We start from the raw sequence: 22,058 nt of genomic DNA, 5'->3' as shown, positions 1-22,058 counted from the left end.
CTCACAAAAGCTTATGCTCAAATAAATTTGTTAGTCTCTAAGGTGCCACAAGTCCTCCTTTTTCTTTTTGAGGATACAGACTAACACGGCTGCTACTCTGAAACCTGTCATAAAATATTTAGTTTTTCAACTATTTAAAGAAAAAAAGTCTTTCAACCTTTCCAAATATTTAAGAAGTGATACGAATTAAGAGAGGACGGTATTTACAAGTCAAACTCCGCCGATTACAAACAATAGCGAGCATGACAGCTGTTTTACAGCTACAATACTGCTAGTTATTTAGGGTATGTCTACACCTCAGCTGGGAGTGAACATCCATTCTGGGTAGACAGACTTATGCTAGTTCAGCTCAATCTAACATACTAAAAATAGCTACGTGGCTGGTGTGGCTCAAGTAGCAGTATGGATTCTCAAGCCCACCCAGCCCCCTGGATCTGAGCTCTGCACTGCTATTTTTAGAGTGCTAACCAAGTCTACCCAGGCGGGGGGCTTTCTCCCAGCTACAGTGTAGATATACCCTTATAGTTTTCATACTGGCATTAGACAACGAGCGTGTCGGCACGGTTGTGCAAGTTCTTTTATCTAGACAAACATACAATGTTCCACCCTCCCACCCAAACCCAGGAGATGTAGACGAAGGTGGTGGTCTCAATGGAGGCCAAAAGGAAAAGTATGTAAATAGAATAAGAAATTCAGGATCAAGCCCCAACCTGCCCTTAAAGATTTATGGACATACACAGATTCTCAATTTCCTTTTTCCTAAAGACAGAGGAACAGATAAATTTAATCAAACAACGTTCCTTCAGGTGCACCAAATGCAACATGCAAGTAGATTTGTTTGTGTAAGAATCAGTCCAAGACTTCACTCACCTTCTAGCATGAAGTCTTAAATAAATGTAAAAATTCTTCTACCCACCCCAAGAAGTGAATGTTTTCCTGGCTCCTCTCAGTGTCAGCATGGCTGTGTGTGGATGATGCAGTGTTACCTGCCAAAATGAACTACATTATGCAAGATGAAATCTTGATACAAGTCAAAAGCCGACGTATTCAGCAGCTCTTAGAGGGCAAATCCCACTCTACTGTGGCATACCAGAAAAAAACGCTTCATGGTAGATCTGTCTCAGCCCTACAGAGTATTTTTTCTTTAAAAAAAAAATATATATGTATGTGTATATGTATGTGTATATATTCTTAAACCAAAAAGTAAAATAAATTAAACTGAAAGAGTTGACAAAAGTAGGAATCTTGCTTCACAAATGATAGGCAGGGCTGAGAGAAGGGCCCCTTCTGATCTGAAGTGTTTGGATGTAGTTCAAAATATTTCTGAGGTAGTCAGAAGCCTTTTCTGGCTGTGTATCAGGCTCCTGTGGACAAACTGGAATGCCTTCATATAACACTCACATCATAAGATAAGAGCAGAGAGATGGTGGTTTAGAATCCAGGAGGGAGAACATATTAAGACAGTGCTGGAATGAAGCTAACTAGCCATTTTGATAAGGTTTTATTTTTGACTGAGGGAGATCAGTTAAACAAGAAAGTCATCTCTTTCCAGATGGTACCCATTCCATCCGTCTCCAGACATAACAAGCACTTGAGCACCCTCCAGACATGCATTCAGATCTTATGCTGGAATACGCTACTTATCCAGGCAGACAACTAACTTCCTCTCAGCTGAGAACCAATTCCTTACTTCATCAAAACATACCACAAGCTGACAGAATATTTTCTTATATGTTGTAGCAAATTCAGTTTCAAGAAGTCATCTAAAGAAAGCAGGGGCACAGAGTATCTTTTGAAGACCCTTTCCTGTCAGCTTCGGTTTCACAGATGACAAAAGTGTTCCTGTCAAACTGACTTTTTATATTACTGGAAAAACATGAAACTCAAAGGATAAAATAATAAAATATGACAGACATGCACAGGTTTCTCCTTTCGATTAAAAACTGCAACGTAGAAGCCTTCACTATATAACAGGACCACACAATCTCCTTCCTACAGTCTATGGTAAATATTTTCCTTTCCCTGGTTGCTACAGAAAATATAAGACGCTTACTATTAAGCCAACATCTCTCATGATTCAGATATACAAGTCTGCCTAAACTGCCATCTCTTTACCACCAATGATTCGTGTATTATTGCCCTCACATTTTTCAAAGCTTTATTTGATATTTCAAGCATAATTATAGTCTCTGGAGAGGAAAGAGAAATTTAACACGTCTTTCCCTCCCCTCAGAATGAGAATATAGTCCTATATTTGTTAAGAAATCACTTCTAACATTTTTCCTGGTTATTTTACAAGGTGATTTTCCCCTGCTGTTTTCCAGACAGACATATGTGGCCTCCCCAGCATAGTAGCAGGAAGATCAATTAAGAGGAGACAGTCTTGACAGCAACAATTTAAAGTTCCCAGATGTTCAGAAAATGAACAAGATAAGCCACCTTGTACTCTTTACAGATGCTTCAGTAACTTCCTGTAAATTTGACACAATCTACCTTAAAATCATAAGTATTGGCAAGAATGATTAAAATGAAGATTATACAATCCTTCTCACCCCCTGAGACTACACAAGTCCCATAGATGCCACAATTAAATCAGAACAGACTGAAGCAAGCTTCTATTAGGTCAGAGAAATAATGTGGCATTATACATAAAGAGATCACCAGCACTGGAGTGATTCACAGATGGTATTAGACAACATCATCATGGGCAAACCATTCTGTACAATGTCAGGAGTGCCAGAGATAGTATAACTGTGACCCATATAGCTGTGACCCATGTCCATTACTACAGGATCCCAGTGCCTTGCACATAGAGCTGGTCCGGGAAAAAAAAAAAAAAAAAGAACTCTGACATTTTCATTTCAAAGTGTTAAAAAACAGACCCATTTTGGAGGAAAATGTCAGTAATCACTTTGATAAAAAAATTCATAAAAAATTGAGAATAATTTTTGAGCAAAAAAATTGTTAAATTTCAACTAGCTTTTGTGTACAGATTTGAGTTTTCTCTTCCTTTTGCTAGTAGCAGGGCCCCCCCTTGAAAGCATCGCTTCATTTCTCTCTCCTCCATTTTGAGATCAGTCAGTAGTTTATTACTTAATGTAATTTCCATCAGGGAAGGGAAAGCCATAGCAAAAGGGTGGGCTCTGCCTTCTGCCCTGAATACAGTTAGATTTGTGGACAGCGATGCAATATTACAACTAGCAACCATACGTCATTTTCACTAATAGAGACAATTCCATAGTCAGTGAAAAAGAAAGAAAAGTTCCATCCTCTTCTAGGTAGAGAAACAGTTTTAATATCACTTAATAAATGTAACAGAATTTGTAATCAGCTACAAGAAGTTCGTTAGAGAGGGTCTTGAAAATGGAAGCAAAAAATCAAAAGCAGGATCAGGCCCTAAATTATTTACAAGACAAAGAATTTTTCCTACAAGGACATATTCTGAGTGTTGTGTATTCTGTACATAAATCTGGAGCTATAATGGTGTTTAAATTAGAAATATGGTTCTAAAATATAGAGGAAACCAAACCTCTTGGATTTTTCAAGTGTTCAGTAATTCCCTCATGCACTCAGAGCCAATATTTTCATGTTATTTTAAAGGAAGAGTTTATACTGACAATATTGTGAGAATCCCAAAAGAGATTCAGAGGAAAGGATTTGCCATCATTTTTGGAATGGCCTGATTCTGAATGCCTGACTTTTCAACTTTCATGTTTCATTAACACTAGTTCTTTGGATTTAATTTCCATGGTTTTAGATTTGCCTCTTTTTTATAGGAAAAGGACACCTTCCCCATATGATCTGGAGCTATTTGCCTATTCAACCAAATTACACGTCCAAATGCCTTTATCCATTTATTTGCACATAGCGATCAACAGTTTACTCGGAACAGCAATGCATAAATCTCAAACTATATCTAGTATATATGTAAAACATATCTGGGCAAAACAAGGTGGAGTCTTTCAGCACCGCAAAGAGAATTGTCCTTCCTGGAAAATCCATTTACAAAGAAAGCGTCTGCACATCCGAATCAGAACACAACTGACAACAATTCCATACCTATGTTCAACTGCTTCACTTTGATGGTAACTTGCAGGCAGCAAGCCCTCTAACATACTTAATGGTATTTTTTGTGTAAAATACTGAAATAGTGTAAAACAGTGAAAAATTTCACTACCTGTTCATCTACCTCCTGTTATACTGTTTCATAAATGTACGCTCCATTGTTTTAGAATAATGACTTAGAACTACAAACATGTTCAAATTTTTGCTTCCCTTACTCTGCTCAAAATAAGATTTTTAAGAGCAAAAGGTCCACATGACAAACAATGGTTGTATTATTTGAAAAATGCAATTAAGGAATAGCATATGAATGATAGGTTTTTGGGTTTGTTTGTTTTTTTAAACAGAAGAGTAAACACAAACACTCACAGATGTCTTATTAATACTACACCCAGCTATTGTATACTCCTAAATTATGCAGACTAGAAATATAATAGGGGATGGACAATTTGAACCAAACCTTTAAAAGTAATGGGAAACAAAACAACATATTCTGTTTTTAATTGCTTTGGGCTTACTCTGGTTCCCACCTGAAATGGAGTTTGCTTTTCAATAATTAAGACAGCAAGAGAAAGTGCTACATTTGTAGGGTTTACATGCAAAAAGATTTCACAGATTTTCACAGGAAAACTGCCTACCCACTGTCTACAAGCAGCTGATAGAAAGTAAACAGGATTTTTCTTTTAAAAAAAAAGGTTAATTTGAAAACAATTTATAGAATGTCTGTCATAGTTCTGAGCACCATATGTTTCACTTTAAAGGCCTGTTTTGCAAACAATGTGCATCTTCAGCATGAGTTGTACCAGAGAACAGATGCTGTTCACTGGGTTAGATCTACCATTGCAGAAACAGTGTTGTGTTTACTTTATCTGCAAGTGAAAAATCTGTTGTCTAAAGGAGTAACAAGCAACAAGAAAGAAAAAGTTATGCAGTTAATGTTAAATGTTTGCCTCTTTTGGTTAACTAAAAATACATTTCATAAAAGATCAGTGCTGGTGGACCAATCTTCAAGATCCTAGGACTCTCAGTGCTCTAATACTAATCTTCTAGCATTTTAAAGGCCTGATTCCGACCGCAGTAAAGTCAATGAGAATTTTACAACTGAATTCACTGAATGGAAGACTGTCCCCAAAATATAACAGTAGAAATGTATTTGCAATATTTTCTTATGTTGTTGCTTTATGAACATATTATGTGAGGAAGGGGAAGTGTATTTAAGTACAATAGTTCTCAAGTGTTTATCCTACGTTCAGAACTATCAATCTAGTTAGCTGACTTCTCCAACTAGCTGAGATACAATACTGATATAATACTAGCATTACCCTGCAAAGTAATTTCTTCAGTCAATGGTGACAAAGATTCTGAGAAATACAGATAGAACTATGGGTATTGATCTATATCCTCTTGTAGGTAGAGGAACAGTTTTAATATTGCCTAATAAACGTAACAGTTCTTGTACTCAGCTACGAGAAGTTCATTAGAGAGGCAAACACTGGCCCTTGCAAAGGGAAACAAAGACATTTAAAGCATGGCAATCTTCAGTGAATTATCTTACTCTTAACATTTTTGTTCGAATGTTAAATACAGCACTAAAACAAGAATGGGCTAGGGAATGTCCCAGAAATTTTATTTTGGCATATCGTAGATGCAAAAGGAATCAACAAGTTCTAGTTATATAGTTGTAGTAAGTTTTTTTCTACAAACAATGTGCAACCTCTCCAGTTTAACTCCTTCTACTCTCCTGGGCTGCATCATTCAGCACAGTTATTTCAAAGGGTATGGTAGGAGCTGCTGGAAAACTAGTTTATTGTACAATATTCAATATTAATTTAGCTTGTACAATTAATTTATAGTAAAATATTCTCATCCCTTAAAGCAGAATCTACAAAAGGTATGTATAGGTGTTTTTGTCTGTGAATACAATAAGGGTGTTGCTGTGAAACAAATGCATGGTTTTACTGTGCACTACAGTAAACAGACATGAAAAAGCCGGAATAAAGAGCCAGACCTCAAATGAGAGTCACTTAGTACAATCATCTCATAAAACCTTTATTTTTCCCTTTCTAGGTCTTCCCTTTTTTCAGATCTTAGATTCCTAAACCCCTTTTAGACTCAAGAAAGGGAGAACAGGAAAAGACTGTGAAACAAGACAGCTACAGACACTGTTCTCTGGCCAGGACATGCCTACGCATTCCCATAGAGCATCCAATACTACAATTAAGTCATTTGGGTCACTGATCTTACAATACCTCATCCCACTGCAAAGAAATGCTACTATTAGTTACTGACAAACTGATCAGTTAAGTCACTTTTGTTAGCTGGTGGCGCAAAAGGTTTCAAAGCATTATAGAAACAGCACTTCAGGAGTATGACAGACCAAAGTTATATACAACATGGTGAAATAAGACTAATTTGGTTCTAAAAATTAGTCATGTAGAATATTTTACTATTAAAAATAATGAGACAACATATCTGCAAGACCTCAGGCAGAAAGATGGATTATTTTATATTTGTCCACTTACATACATACAAAGCATACACTGGAGATACTGATGCTATAAAAATAATCCCTAGATACCATTTTACATTTGGCTTTAAATATTCGTTAGACATCTTTCAGTATTTTTAAAATTCTAAATAAAGTAAATGCTAGGCTAAATATGATATCAAGAGCAAAACTTGCAAGCTAGTTTATTCCACCTGCAATCCTAATCCTTCTACTATACTACATACAATCTTCAAAAAGTGCATTCTTTACGGGAAAAACACCAGAGGGGAATTTTCTTTCTGCCCACTGATGACAAAGGCTTACTGATGACTCCTCCAAACAAATACACAGTAATTCTCAAGAGGTTTTAGATTTTAATAATGAGCCACACTGAAAAAAGTTTTTAATTTTACAAATTATGCCAAAGAAAAATACAATTTGATAATTTGAAAACTGCTGTTCAAAAGGATAACATTTTTAAAATTTGAAATCAAATGTATGAATTGTAAAGTTTTTTAAAAATTACTTGTTTACAATTTTAATTTTCAACTCAGTTATTATGAATCTTGTATACAGCATTTAGCTTGGCTGTCACAGTTCTTCCTGCAACAATGTTTTTAACATATATTACGCAGTACTGTAGTAATAGGCTACAGCAGTTATGCACCAGTTTGTCCAATTACTCATTTTATATATTCTTTTAGGCATTCAATGTCTTCCTGAATCATGATCTCCCAACCTTTGAATTGAAAATTCAGTGAAACAACAAAACACCACTGAAATTTCAATATACTTCATACAGTCGATGTACAGCTTTAATATTCAACAGAACAGATAACATAAATGGGATTTAATGGATAGATTTCTTTATTTTTGTCATTTTATTAGCTGTTCCAGTATATCAATAGTTTTAAATAGTCAAACGAACCTAGGGATAAGTATAGTTTTATGAATGCAAAAACGTACATCTATATTAAACTAAGACAAGATCATAATTCTCTTCCTAGTTCACAGTCATACTACTGTACCATCCTAACGGACTATATTTACTAGTGAACAAGCAGTATGTAAGGAGGGACTGCACTATAGCCACACGGATATGAAATGAATTTTTAAAATATTAAGAGAGAGAATTCCTACTGTATAAACATCAACAAAGGCACATTTTAGCTCAAGTGTTTACCCATCCAAACAAAGTCTCCTGGATATTTCTTATGCACCTGCAATGCAGCTCAGAACTCTACAATCCCACCCTCGGGCTGCCACAGCCCCGTGTTCTTCAATCTTATCGTCCCTACTTCAGTTTTTGACAGTTTCATATACATTAAAAAAGCATATACATTTATATATATATAAGCAAATAACATATACATTATTATAATTTGGCAATGTACAAACATGCAAGGACTCCTTCTCTCTCCCCCCTCCAACCTCTTCTTTGTCCCACCTTAGTTCTTGGGTTTGGAGATAGACAGCAGCTAGGTGGCTGGAAAACACTCCATTTCCAAAGGCAAGCTTTACACTCCTTGCTACTGTTTCCACAAATGATGGGCTCTCTCTTTACATAAAATACCTCCTTGGCTTGAATAAAGATTCCACCCTTACCCTCCCCGCACACAGTCCTTCCATCTTTTCTTTCTTCACCCACCCTACAGATTCACTGCAACGGAAGAGGAGGAGAATAATGTCACTTCCCTAAAACTCAAAGACAACACAGTCCTTCAGGTTTCTTTTTTTATTAGATACCCCCATGGCATACCTTATGGTCTAAGACAAGCAGTTATGCCACCTCCCCTTCCAGGGAAGAATTCAGTCAATCCACTGAAACGTATTTGTGTTTTCTAAATAGGAACAGGGAATTAAAGAAACGCCCCTGTCAGTAAGTTAGCCAGGGAGTAACAGGGCAGAAGAATAACCCCCCCGCCCGCCTCCTATTGCCCAGCGGACTGCAGCAGGGGCTGCAAAGACTCACAGAAGTGGAAGGCAATTGTTTTGCTACAATCCTGCAGTCCCCGCACATACACATTCATGGAGAAGAAAGCCTTTGCCCTGCACACCCAGCTTTATTCTCTGCTGGGCGTGGGCAGGAGGAACATGTTTTAATGCAGTGATTCTCAACCTTTTTTCATTTACAGACCCCTAAAACTTTCATACGGCGGTGAGGACCCCTATGGAAATCTAAACAGTCTGCAGACCCAGAGGTGTCCAGACCACAGGTTGAAAACCACTTTTCTTTGGTAACAAACACCTTTTGCAGACCCCTTAGACAAGGTCTGTGGGCCCCCAGGGGTCTGCAGACCACTGGTTGAGAGCCACTGCCTTAGCGAAAGTGGTAAGGGAGGGCAGGAAAAAAGTCTTCATCTCACCCGTAGAGGTGGGGAGAAAGGGGTGAGACGTCCCCGGCCTCAGGCTGCCCCCAACCTATGTGTGCGGGGGGAGGTGACACACTCCAGCCCCTCAGGCTGCCCCCGACCTGTCTGTGCGGCGGGTGGGGAAACGCGACACAACACGGCCCCTCAGGCTGCCCCCCCCACCTGTCCATGTAGAGGGGGAATGCAAGGCACCCTGCCCCCCTCACCTGTCCATGTAGAGGGGGAATGCAAGGCACCCTGCCCCTTAGGCTGCCCCCCCACCTGTCAGTGCAGAGGGAGATGAGACACCCCAGCACTCCAGGCTGCGCCCCACCTGTCTGTGTGGGGGGGGACGGGGACGTGAGACACCCAGCCCCCACACCAGTCTTTGCGGGGGGGGGGGGTGAGACACCCCAGGCTGCCCCCACACCTGTCTGTGCAGAAGGAGGGCGCGAGACACCCAGACCCCCACCTGTCTGTGGGAGGATGGGGGGAGGCAAGACACCCCAGGCTGCCCCCCACCTGTCTGTGCGGGGGAGGAGGGGAACGCGAGACACCCAGCCCCCCGGGCTGCCCCCACCTGTCTGTGCGGGGATGGGGGGGAACGCGATACACCCAGCCCCCCGGGCTGCCCCCACCTGTCTGGGTGGGGATGGGGGGGAACGCGAGACACCCAGCCCCCCGGGCTGCCCCCCACCTGTCTGGGCGGGGATGGGGGGCAACGCGAGACACCCAGCCCCCCGGGGCTGCCCCCCACCTGTCTGGGCGGGGATGGGGGGCAACGCGAGACACCCAGCCCCCCGGGGCTGCCCCCCACCTGTCTGGGCGGGGATGGGGGGCAACGCGAAACACCCAGCCCCCCGGGCTGCCCCCCACCTGTCTGGGCGGGGATGGGGGGCAACGCGAAACACCCAGCCCCCCGGGCTGCCCCCCATCTGTCTGGGCGGGGATGGGGGGGAACGCGATACACCCAGCCCCCCGGGCTGCCCCCACCTGTCTGGGCGGGGATAGGGGGCAACGCGAGACACCCAGCCCCCCGGGCTGCCCCCCACCTGTCTGGGCGGGGATGGGGGGCAACGCGAGACACCCAGCCCCCCGGGGCTGCCCCCCACCTGTCTGGGCGGGGATGGGGGGCAACGCGAGACACCCAGCCCCCCGGGCTGCCCCCCATCTGTCTGGGCGGGGATGGGGGGCAACGCGAGACACCCAGCCCCCCGGGGCTGCCCCCCACCTGTCTGGGCGGGGATGGGGGGCAACGCGAGACACCCAGCCCCCCGGGCTGCCCCCCACCTGTCTGGGCGGGGATGGGGGGCAACGCGAGACACCCAGCCCCCCGGGCTGCCCCCCACCTGTCTGGGCGGGGATGGGGGGCAACGCGAGACACCCAGCCCCCCGGGCTGCCCCCCACCTGTCTGGGCGGGGATGGGGGGCAACGCGAGACACCCAGCCCCCCGGGCTGCCCCCCACCTGTCTGGGCGGGGATGGGGGGCAACGCGAGACACCCAGCCCCCCGGGCTGCCCCCCACCTGTCTGGGCGGGGATGGGGGGGAACGCGAGACACCCAGCCCCCCGGGCTGCCCCCCACCTGTCTGGGCGGGGGGCCGGACGCGAGACACCCCGGCCTCTCGGGGCGCTCCTGGGGGCAGCTCCTTCTCCCCCGCGGCGGCCGCCGCCGGCCCCACACGGAGATGGGGGGGGGGGCGCGGGGCCGGGCCGGGCCAGGCCAGCCCCCGGCGCGGCCCCTCTGTGCCCAGAGCTACCCGCCCCCGCGCGGAGACTTACCCGGCTGCGGGTCGCCTCCCCGGGCCGGGCGGGGCACTGGCGGGGGGCGAAGCCAGACGGCTCCCCGGGGGCGGGGGCGGGGGCGCAGCGCAGGCGCAGAGCTCAGGTGCGGCTGCGGCGACCGCAGTTCCGTTGCCATGGCAACAAGGTCACCGCTTTCATCCCCCGCCGCCGCCGCGGCCTCGCCGCCCGCTGACCCGGAGGGGCCGGGCCTGCCCCCGTGCGCGCGCGCGTGCCCGGGAGCGGGGCGCGCGCCTGAGCGCGTGGCCCTCCCCAGTGTGCCGACCCCTGCGTGGGTGTGTCTGCCCCTGCAACTGTGCGGGAGAGCTGGGCTGGCACCTGCGTGTGCACAATGGTGTGCGAGTGTGAGGCGCGTGCACCTGAGCGGGTCTGTGTGTGCGAGGGTAACCGACCCAGGTGCCCTGATGTTCTAAGGACAGTCCGGGTAGTAGGGGCCGCGTCTGCTCCAGGCACCTCTGCACCCCCAACCCCTAGCGGGATTTTTCACACTTCCCCTCTGGTCACCCTCGTGTGCATAACTGTGCACAGGAGCTTGGCAAGCGTGTGCCGAACGGCGCATGAGAGCTGGGGTTAGACGGGCTGTCGCTGAGTGTGTGTAACCTGGGAACGCAGCTGGGGCTGCTGTGCACGTACCTGTGTGTGCATCTTCCTGGTTGTGCAGATGTGTTCAGCTGTGTAGGGACCTGTGCCTACAGGCGTGGATATAAGTGTGAGCGCAGCTTATTCCTGGGGGAATTCTGCGCCTGCCTGGGCAGCATTTATGTCCCCCGCAGATTTCTTGGCTTCCCGGCAGAAAATGACTTTCTGATGGGGAAGCAAAGAGAAGCCACAAGAGCAGTCATGTGACCCTCCCCAGCAGGGTGTTTCGGGTGCCCAGGGCAGCCGGCAGAGAGGTAAATCGCTGTGGGGCAGGGGAGACCCAGCTGATGGCTCCTACCCTGCACCAGGCACAGCTGCTAGTCCCGACTGGGCTGGGGAGGACAGAACTTCCTCTTCCCCTGCAATGGCATCCAGGGCCAGGTCAGAGCCACCCCCAGATTTCTCCCCCAGCTGTAAGGTCTGCAGACTCCCCCCTCAGTCTGATTCCTGCACCCATCGCTCCTCAGCTGCAGGGAGAAGGATCCCTGTACGGGGAGCTGCTCCCCCATCTGCCCAACCCCTGTGCATCCAGACCTCCTCATACCTAGACCCTCCCACTGAGCCTCACCCCCTTGCACTCAGAGCCCCCCCCCATGAGCCCCACTTTCCCTGCACCTGGACCACCCTGATGAGCCACCCACACCTGGACCCCCACCCCACTGAGCCCCAACCAGTTGCACCTGGATCCCCACCCCACTGAGCCCCACTCCCCCAATATCTGGATCTCCCACTGAGCCCCCCACACCCAGACCCCCCAAGCTGAACCCCAATCACCTTCACCTGGACCCCCCTGCAGAGTCCCATTACTGTTGCATCAGAACCCCCCAACAAGACTCTATGCATCCAGATCCCCCCCCCGCACGTCCCGGATTTCCCACTGAGCTGCCTGCATCTAGATTGCCCCACACAGAACCCTCTCAACCCACACTTGGATTCCTCAACAATAAGCCCCTCCACACTTGGATTCTGCCTTGCTGAGCCTGCCCGCCCACACGGAGGGGCAGGGCTCTGGGGTGTTTCTAAGGCAGGCCCCCTTCTTGCGTTGTGTAAGAGTTGGGTGCAGCCTCAGCACTGAGTCCATGTCCCAGGGGGAACTGCACAGTGATCTCCCTCCTCGGTGCAGCCAGTGACCTGTGCTCCCCAATGCCACATTGGAGCCTCCACATTTGATAAATAAAATTTTCAGAATTTTGCAGAATTTTAAAATATTGTGCACAGAATTTTTTTTTTTTTTGGCACAGAATGCCCTTAGAAATAACAACTGTGCATTCATCTGGGTTCATGTATCTGGGTTCACGTGTCCGTGTCACGTGCACACATATGTGTGAATGTATGAGTATGTGCACAGAGATATGTTTGTCACAGATGCACAAAAGTTCAGACATACATGCATGCTGATATCTGTACACATGGCAGTGCAAACATCCTAGTGTGCACCATGCAATTAGGCAACTCAATATAACTGAACCCACTCCACCATCATCTGGGATCAGTCAAACAAGATAGCATGTTATATATTCCTGTAATGTGTGGAAAGAAAAATAGCATTGTTTTGGGGAACTTCAATTAGGGAGTCACCTGCTGGAGATCTCTTGCAACCAGTAGTAAATCTATGGCCAATAAAGAATTTTTAAAGTATATTGGGAACAAAGGAAATCCTAACAATGGTATAGGCCCCTTACTAGATGGTAATGATAAAATTGTTAATGATGCACAAAAGACAGCAGTGTTCAATAAATATTTCTGTTCTGTATTTGGAATGAAGCAGACAATGTACTCTTATATGAGGATTAAGTACTTTCCAGTCCATTAGTAACTGAGGAGGATATTAGACAACATTTACTAGGGATGAACATTTTAGAAACAGCAGTCCTAGAGAAGTTGCATCCAAGAGTCCTAAAAGAATTGGCTGAGGAGGTTTCTGGCCAGCTAGTGTTAATTTTTAATACATCTTGGAATACCAGGGAAATTCTATAAAACTGAAGGAGCGCTAATGTTCTGCCAATATTCAAAAAGGACTGAGCAAAGTATGATACTAGAAAGATAGAACATTTTATGACTCTCCTCAATCATGAGTTGAGTGCAAATGATCAAATAGTAGATTCAATAGAGCAAAGACCAGTTCAATTTGAACTCTATAATCCACCAACTTTGGAGGAGACTAAGAATGCACTTATGAAAATGGCAAACGGAAAGGCAGCTGGAGATGATGAAATCCCAGCTGAAGTGCTGAAACATGGTGGTCCTATACTTCACAAAGCTTTTCTAGACGTATTTACTTTCTGCTTGGAGAAAATGAGGTTTTACCCCATGATTTCAAAGATGCCAAATAGTAACAATCTATATGCATAAAGGGGACAGACATGATTGCGGCAATTATTGTGGCATTTCGCTTCTCTCCATCGCTGGTAAGATCCTTGGTAAGCTGTTGCTGAAAAGGCTTCAGTTACAGGAGAAAGCTGCTGAAGAACTGCCCCTGTAAATTGCCTTTGTTGACCTCAGTAAGGCGTTTGACTCCGTCGGATGCTTTGCTGTCTGGTGCCTTCTTGCAAAGTTTGGCTGCCCAGACAAACTAATAAACCTTGTACACTGCTTCCCTGACAACATGCAGGCCCTTGTATCAGTGGGTGCCGATTCATCTGATCCCTTTTCTGTAGCCCATGGAGTTAAAAAGGGCCATGTGCTTATTTACGTTGTTCCTGGCTGGAGTGGTAGAAGTCACCGCCTGTACTTCCACTACAGGTGTCACTTTAACACCACGATTCAATGGCAGACGTCTAAACTTCCATCGACTCAAGGCTAAAAGCAAATCCCAGGAAAGTGAAATAAAGGATCTCCTGGATGCTGATGACTTAGCGTTTGCCACCCTTTCCAAGAACGACCTGCAACATTTGCTGAATTCCGTTGTCCACGCTGTATCCCTTTTTGGCTTTTGTATTAATGTGAAGAAAACAGAAGTTCTGTATCAACCATCTCCTGGCAGAAACCCATAAGTTCCATCACCACCAGCATTAAAATTGAACAGTTACCAATTAAACAATGTCAAGTCCTTCTGCTACATAGATCGCACAGTTACCAATGACACCAGCATTGATAAAGAATTTTCAGCACGCTTAAAGTCAGCTGCCTCAGTTTTCGGTCATCTACAAAAAGACTTTGGACGAGACGAGGGGCCAAAACCTCCACAAAATGCCAAGTTTACAGAGCCGTTGTGCTCCCTTGTCTTCTATACTTGTTTATCGTGGCCATATTCAAAAACTGAATGGCCTGCAACAACGCCACCTATGCAGCACAATGGGAATCAAGTGGTCTCACAAAATCGCCAACATTGAAGCACTATAGCCGGCAGCCATGCTAAGTGTGAAAGCCATGCTAGCACGGAGGCAAATGGCCTGGGTCATACATATGGATAACAAATCACCTGCCTAAGAGAGTTCTCTATAGTGAATTTAAAAAAAGACAGTAGGCAGGCTGGCCGTCCCAAACTCTGCTACAAGGACTGCATCAAGTGCACATACAGTCTGCCAAGCTGGACTTAATGACCTGAGAGTCTACCTCCCTTGACAGGCGATCCTGGCACTCTGCTACGATGGAAACAGAACATGCAACAGAATATCGTTGCACTACCTCTGCCGAGAGTAGGAGGGAACTTAGACACCACCGTGTCCTGGCATGTCTCCTTAACCATACACGTGGACACTGATTTCCAGTCGTAGTCTTACTCCAATACAAATGACAGTCGTTATATATTATATTATTATTATTCAAAAGGTACTAGTGGGATGACCTGGGTAACTATAGGCCAGTTAGCCTGATATTAATCCCTGGCAATATAATGGAAAAGCTGATACAGGATTCAGGTGATAAAGAATTAAAGGATAGGAATATAGTTAATATCAGTCAACATGGTTTTATAGAAAAACAGGTCTTGTCAAATAAACCTGATTTCAATCTTTGATGTGATTACAAGTTTGGCTGATAAAGGTAACTGTGTAGATGTAATAGACTTTCGTAAGGCATGTGTAGGAGGAGGCCTGTGAGCACAGAAGACAGAACTTTCATAGGATCCGGACCTAGACTATGGGAACTCACTCCCACAAGAGAAAGAGGACCATGGATCTTGCTGCCTTTAGAATTAAGTACAAAACTCATTTCTTCAGCTGAGTATTCCTACAACGTGCATGCACCCACTAATAACTTTAATCCTCATCAAGCATGTTATCCTATTTACTGGGGAGGAAGAGAGACATATTATTTCTCCGTCTTTGCTTAAATACTGCTCAGATGCTAAGGCAGTATGCTCCAATAGAAGAACTGGATGGCTAGATAGCAACACTGTATCAGGCAGATACAGATCTGAACTTGACTTTTCCCCCATTTGTACCCTTCTATTGCACAAATGATATTTTCCCAGAAAAGGCAAAGCCAAAACACTTTATTCCACCTCTTGCAGACTTAACTGTGGGGGCTGAATTCATCTCTGTTGTAAGTCCCGTTGGCCCTGACTGTACATTTGTCCCACAACTAATTTCGTTTTTGAACAGCCTCCTAATTTGTCATCATTGCATAGCTAATAGGTGACTGAGAACCCAGCAAGAGGGCTGGTGCAGAGGAAGGGAACCACTGAGTAGGTCTAATTCTTCATTAATTGTGAGGGATTGCAATGGGAGTTAGGTGCCTAACCTGCTTAGGCGCTTTTGAAAAGCCCACTAGGCACCTAAATACCTTTGTAAGTCTGACCCTGCGTGCTCTTCAGCAAATCAGAATATCTTAGTCATTGGGGTAATAATCATCCTAGTTCTCACTTCTCTTGCATTTTCCATCTTTAAGGGATTTCAAAAACACTAACTGATTAATTCTCCCAACATCCCTGTGAGACAGCAAAATATTAGTTCTCCCCTATTGCACATAGGAAAACTGAAGCTCAGAGAAGAGACTTAACTCGCTAAAGGTGATAAAGTGAGTCAGTGTCAGAGCCAGGAATTGAACCCAGAGGCCTGAAAACCACTCTATTAGAGCACACTTCCTTTTCTGTTTTATCTCAGATCTTTTTAAGCAGCTTGCTCTAAACAGCATCACTGTTGGTTGGACTCAATTTAGGAATGTTAGCGGAATGGGCCAGGAAGCTGACTCTCCTGGAACTCCTGCCAGAAGGTAAATGTACTGATGTTTGAATTATCCTGCAGCAAACGCAGGAGCATTATTAAATTCAGTGTTACTCCCTAATAATGTAGCACAAATTAAAAGGCAAAAACAGCTGTACAGTTGAAAAAGGAAATACGGTCAATTGTGCTGTTGATCCTGAAATGTAAATTCATTGTAGTCCAGGTAATGGAAATCCCTTTGGATGTAGGAAGGGAGGATTCAGCACAGACACATTCTGGCTAGAGCTGGTTAAAAAATCCCAGAAAGTTTCATGTAAATGTTTGCATATTTTCCCTATTTTTATAACTTTTCAAATTAGTTTCCACCTGCTGTGTAGCCAAATGAAAAAATGAAGGAAACAAATTAAAAACAAAGAAGTGAAAATTGTTGTTTTTTCCAGTTTTGACCCTCTTAAACTTTAGGTGTTATCTTCTGCAGCCCCCTGACAATGACTGATAAGCCAAAAAACCCAAAATGACTGTTTCTGAATTATTTTGAAAGACTATCTTAACCTCTCTATGCCTCAGTTTCCCCATGTGTAAAGTGGGACTAAAACATCTCACAAGGTGCTGAGAAGCTTCAGTCCTCAAAGCCTGCAAAGCTCTTTTGGGAGGTGCTACGTAATGACTACAAAGCACTACTATCTACAGCCAGCTAAATTCTCTTTGCACACAGAGCTGGACTCCTGGCAGTGATGGCCCCCCATCACAACACAAAATGCTGGAGATGTTCAGCATCTCATCCTTAATCTGGACCCAGCCCCTAGCACTCCAACATTCAATATCCAGATCCAGGTCAGAATGCTGAGGTGTGAGCCTCTGTAACTGCTGGGGAAGAACTGTAAAATCTTAGAGCCTAATTCATTCCACCCAAACTGTAGATGCCAAAAGGATGTCTTGGCATATAGCCATTTACCTTCACTGCTCTCTGAGTGTGGAAACCAAAATGGCTCTGATGTATAATGTCAGTGACTGTCCTTGCAGTGGTGGTAATCCCATGCACCTTTTTACATTCAAATTGCAGGCTTCCTTCTTTCAAAGTTTGTCTCCAAGTGATTTGCCCAAGGTCACACAGGAGTCCGGGCACTGGGAACACATCCCAGGATCTACTGCTTCCTAGTCCTAGGCTTTAGCTCCAGGACCAGCATTCCTCTATTGCAGATAGGGTGACGAGAGAGCAAGTGTGAAAAATTGGGAGGGGGGTGGGGGCTAATAGGGGCTGATATAAGACAAAACCAGGCTCCCTGCCTGCCTGCCTGCCCGCCCAGGCCCAGGTCCCGGCCCCGCGCCACGTCGCTCCAGGAAGCGGCTGGCACCACGTCTCTGCGGCCCCTGGAGGTGGGGGGCGCAGAGGTCTCTGCATGTTTCCCTCGCCTGCGGGTACCTGCTCCGAAGCTCCCATTGGCCATGGTACCCCATTCCTGGCCAATGGGAGCTTTGGGTGAGGTGCCCACAGGCAAGATCAGTGTGCGAAGCTCTCTGTCCCCACACCCAACGGCTGCAGGGACGTGTTGTGGCCACATCCCAGAGCGGCGCAGAGCCCGTGGCGGTAGCAATCCCGCGGGCCGAATCCGGCCCTCAGTTTGCCCACCTCTGCTCTATTGCTTGTTCCGTGGTCTTATGTTTGAGGTCTGTGGATCTAGAAACATCTCTCAAATAGAGATTTACAGAATACTTTTGATTGGCACTACCTTGCTCACAGGCAGAGAGCCACAGGCCGGGTGATCTGCCTGTGGATCTACTTGGTGGCACACATGAGCCGTATTCCTGCACGCCTTCCCTAGGTTTGTGTGACAGCACAGTTGTGTAAAGAATTGTGCTGTGCATCACCCGTGTGAAGGCTGCCAAAAGTTTTACACAGAAACAAATCGAATAAAAAATCCTCACTAGATTGTTTATTTTTCAGACCTCCTCACTGTTCATAAAACTAACTCAGTACAAGTGCAGTAGTTTGGTTTCCCTGGTAAACAGTAGGTGGCACAAATGTTACATGAAGGCCTTTTAGGTGTTGGACTAGTTTTACTTGTAGAGGGGGGATGGAACCTGGCATGGTGCTTGGGGAGGGGGCTGCGTGGTTTCAAGGATCAACTAATTACAGGGCTGGACGGTGGATACAGTGGGACGGTTTGGGGCGGGGGTGGAGATGATCTCTTTGTCTTGCAGATGTCTCAGGTTATCAGCTTCTGGCCCAGCATTCATGTGTTCTGTAGACAGGGCCGGCTCTAAAAAAAGCGCAAAAAAAAAAAAAAAAAAAAAAGGGCCAGAGCGCCGCTCCTTGAAAAGTGCCACCCCCAAGCACGTGCTTGGTTTGCTGGTGCCTAGAGCCGGCCCTATCTGTAGAGCCCTGAGCTCTATGTTCGTGCTCAACTAACAGGAATACAAGAGGATATTTTCAAAGTCACAAAGGGCAGTGAAACACCCAACGCCCACTGACTCTCTAAGTGCCTTTGAAAAATCACCCCCCAATAAACAGTGATCAATGCAACTGCCTCTTTCTCCTTATCCCCTTTGCAATTTAATACATTGTGAACAATAACAAAGTCAGAAGACAGAGCAGCTGATCATGAAGCTGGGAGGGGGATGCTGCAGCAGGGTCGGGGATGTGAAGAGGGACCATTATCCACCCAATTCAGTATGAAGAATGTTTCTGCTGTAAAATCTGTGGTGACAATACACACAGCGGGCCTATTTCTGTTCCCTGCTACACCCAGGTAAATCCAGAATACTCATCAGTGAAGTCAACCCAGTTATTTCCTATTTAAACCCATCTCACTGAGATCAGAATGTGGCTCAGTGGAGTTTTTACGTATTCACAACGGTGTAAATGAGAACAGAATTTGGACTGGTATAACCACAATAATACAACCTACAACTGGTGTCACCTACTTGAAGTACATTTTCATTTAATGATTATTAATAATGCACCCCTCACTGATCGATAATAGCCATGTAGCCGCCCTGGGTCCTGTGTAACCCCACTGTGATTGAGATGAGATATAGAACTACATCAGGTATGAACTGGAATGTTAAAAATTGCAATCAAGACCATTCCCTTTTGGTTTAACATTTTTGCTATCTGGTAGCAATACTGAAAATCATTCATTAGAAGATCATGGGGCTAAATTCTGCTCTCAGTTAAACTCATTCAAGCCATTGGCTTCAATGCAGGGTTACAGCTGAGGGCAGGATTTGGGCCCTGCACTGTACAGTAAGTGGGTTAGTAGCTGGCAGATGTAAACTAATTGCTAACAAACTGTTCACAGCATGGGAGGGGAAGGAAAGAGCTCTGAAAATGCCAGGAGAAGTCCATTTCATGGAGCGAGGTTGGTTTCTTTGTACTGTCCTTGAAAAAATGGTGATGTGTCCAAGGATTTATTTACAGAAGGGATGATAAAGATAAAGGAGAAACTATAAGCTCCTTGAGGCAGGGACCGACTTTTTGGTCTTTGTTCATACCATGACTAGCCCAGGGCCTTGGCCAGAAATAGGGCTCCTAGGCATGACAGCAACATGAATAATAAACATCGAAGATTGAAGAACTGTAACGTGTAGCATGATGAGTGTGTAAGCAAGGTCTGAATGAGTTCTACCTTCCCAGCTAGCCTGGGTGGGAGATGAACTCACACAGATGCCTGGATCCTCACTGAGCAAGGACAACCACTGTGAGTGGGGTGTGGTGAGGGAGCAGAGAGGGGCGCAGAAAAGGAGCTTTTGGTTGTAGGACTCAAGAACATGAGGCAGAAGGCACTGCCCCACGCACTCTGGGCGGGGGACATCCCGCTCACAGTTTTATGATTTTGAACCCTGCTTGTGGCATTTTCCCAAATGAATGTCAGGTGACTTCCCTCCTTTCATTAAAAGTTTCTTTTCTACACTCAGACTCTGCGCTTGCGAGTGGGGAAGTATTGCCTCCAGGGGTGCAAGTGAGCCGCTACGGGCCGCTACTGCGTACCGGTAAGAACCCGCACCGGCCCATACCCAGCCCACGTTAAAGCGCTGCCGCGGCAAAGGACCCTGCAGCGCTTTAACGTCCCTGCCCCTTTTGCTCCCCCCTGGCCGCTGACGGGCGGGGTGGGGGGGCAAAGGGAGCAGCTGCCCTGGGGCCGGCGATTTAAAAGGGCCTGGGGCTCCGGATGCTGTTACCACAGCAGCGGCGTCCAGAGCCCCGGGCCCTTTAAATCAACACGGGAGCCCCGGGTGGCACGGGCCACGCAGCATGGAAGGGCTGGCTGGGGGATGCTGACCCCCAGCCCCGCCCCTTCCGCCCGAGGCCTCACCCCTTCCAGGGGCCAGAGTCCCCCGCCCCGTACCGGTAAGTGTCCTCAGTTACTTTTACCCCTAATTGCCTCCTAGAGGTGCCCAGGGGTGATGTGTAATTTTCCAAGGTTCCTGGTTGGGGACTCGAGCCAGTTCTATGTTGTATTGTTGAAAAGGAAGCTCTAGATATCGAACCCAGCCCTGCTTGCTGCTGGCTCCACCTGACAGAAGGGTTACAAATGGAACTGGAGAAAAGGGGTCAGGTTTTAGGAGCGATCTAGTTTGGTGCAATATCAGGCCTGAGGCTCAAGAAAGGAAGCTGGGGCAAGTTTGCTAGGAGACAGACACAGACTTCTCAGCATGTAACACTGGCCTCTAAGCACGCACAGAAAAGATCTTTCCTGCAACTCTGCTTGCTGCATCTCTTATTGCTAATGAAACAGTACCAAGCAGAATGTGGTTTCCAAGCACAGGGCCAAGGATAGCACATTGGCACAAGCCTCCCGAGCAGCTATTTGCCTTGCAGCGGGATATTTGAGAACATCAGCATCATTTGTTTTTAGTACTGCAACATCTCCAAATAGGTCTGCTTGACCTTGCTCTGAATTTGCACATGGGTGCCACCTGGCAGGAGCTCTATGCATCCATAACATCTCATGCTTCCCAGAAAGCTCATTTACTGTAAGCAAATCATATCTCACCCCTTACGTATGCAAGCGAGTTGACCTAACTCTCTCAACGTAAAACATTGCAGGATCCGGCCCATAGTTTGTGGCAAGGTGCTGAGCATCTTTGGCTCCGACTGCTTGTTGAGAGAGTCCAGGGTGCTCCGCTCAGTGCAGGATGCGCTCAGCACCTTGCCAGATCAGTTCCCATAACATTCAGTCATCTTTACCAACAATATACTTAGCAAATCCATTACTTTTCAGTATTAATTTATGAAATGGCCTTTAGCCAGGATCCCATGACTGGGCAAGTCACCTCATGTTTATACTGGTTGGGATTTTTAAAAGGAGCCTCAGGTAGTTAGGTGCCTTTATCCCAGTACATTTCAATGGGAATTGTGTGCCTATGAATTAGGGTCCTTTGAAAATCCCAGCTGCTAGACTTAGACAACATGACTGCAGAGACAAAGACTGGAATATTTACAAGTCACAGGGGAAGGCTATAGACTTTCCAGGGCAAAACAAAAAGGTTTCAGACATGGGCCAGAAACCCATCACAATTTTTAAAGATCTTTTATTTAAAATCCTCTTTGTGCAGGGACATGAGTCACTGATCTGTCCACATACATGTACCTATGGGTATGTCTAC

The 22,058-nt window shown here is 45.9% G+C and overlaps 1 protein-coding gene across 7 annotated transcripts in view; it reads right to left on the bottom strand.

Moving 5' to 3' along the window:
* Positions 1-22,058, bottom strand: part of CCDC92 (coiled-coil domain containing 92) — an 82,727-nt gene that overhangs the window by 12,832 nt on the left and 47,837 nt on the right. The window contains exons 1-2 of one of the 7 annotated variants that reach the window (XM_037878562.2): positions 10,684-10,701; positions 8,310-8,391 (exon numbers count right to left, since the gene is read on the bottom strand). The exons of 1 other annotated variant lie outside the window; for it this stretch is intronic. The gene's annotated coding sequence lies outside the window, so the exon portion shown is untranslated. Of the gene's footprint in view, positions 1-870; positions 987-3,883; positions 3,889-7,997; positions 8,147-8,309; positions 8,392-10,486; positions 10,648-10,683; positions 10,829-22,058 lie in introns of those variants that run through there. 5 more of the 7 variants (XM_037878563.2, XM_037878564.2, XM_037878561.2 and 2 more) reach the window with 5 other exon arrangements.

This window comes from Chelonia mydas, chromosome 15 (genome assembly GCF_015237465.2).
Source record: "Chelonia mydas isolate rCheMyd1 chromosome 15, rCheMyd1.pri.v2, whole genome shotgun sequence".
Taxonomy (NCBI): Eukaryota; Metazoa; Chordata; order Testudines; family Cheloniidae; genus Chelonia; species Chelonia mydas.
This window is presented reverse-complemented; position numbering and strand designations above follow the sequence as displayed.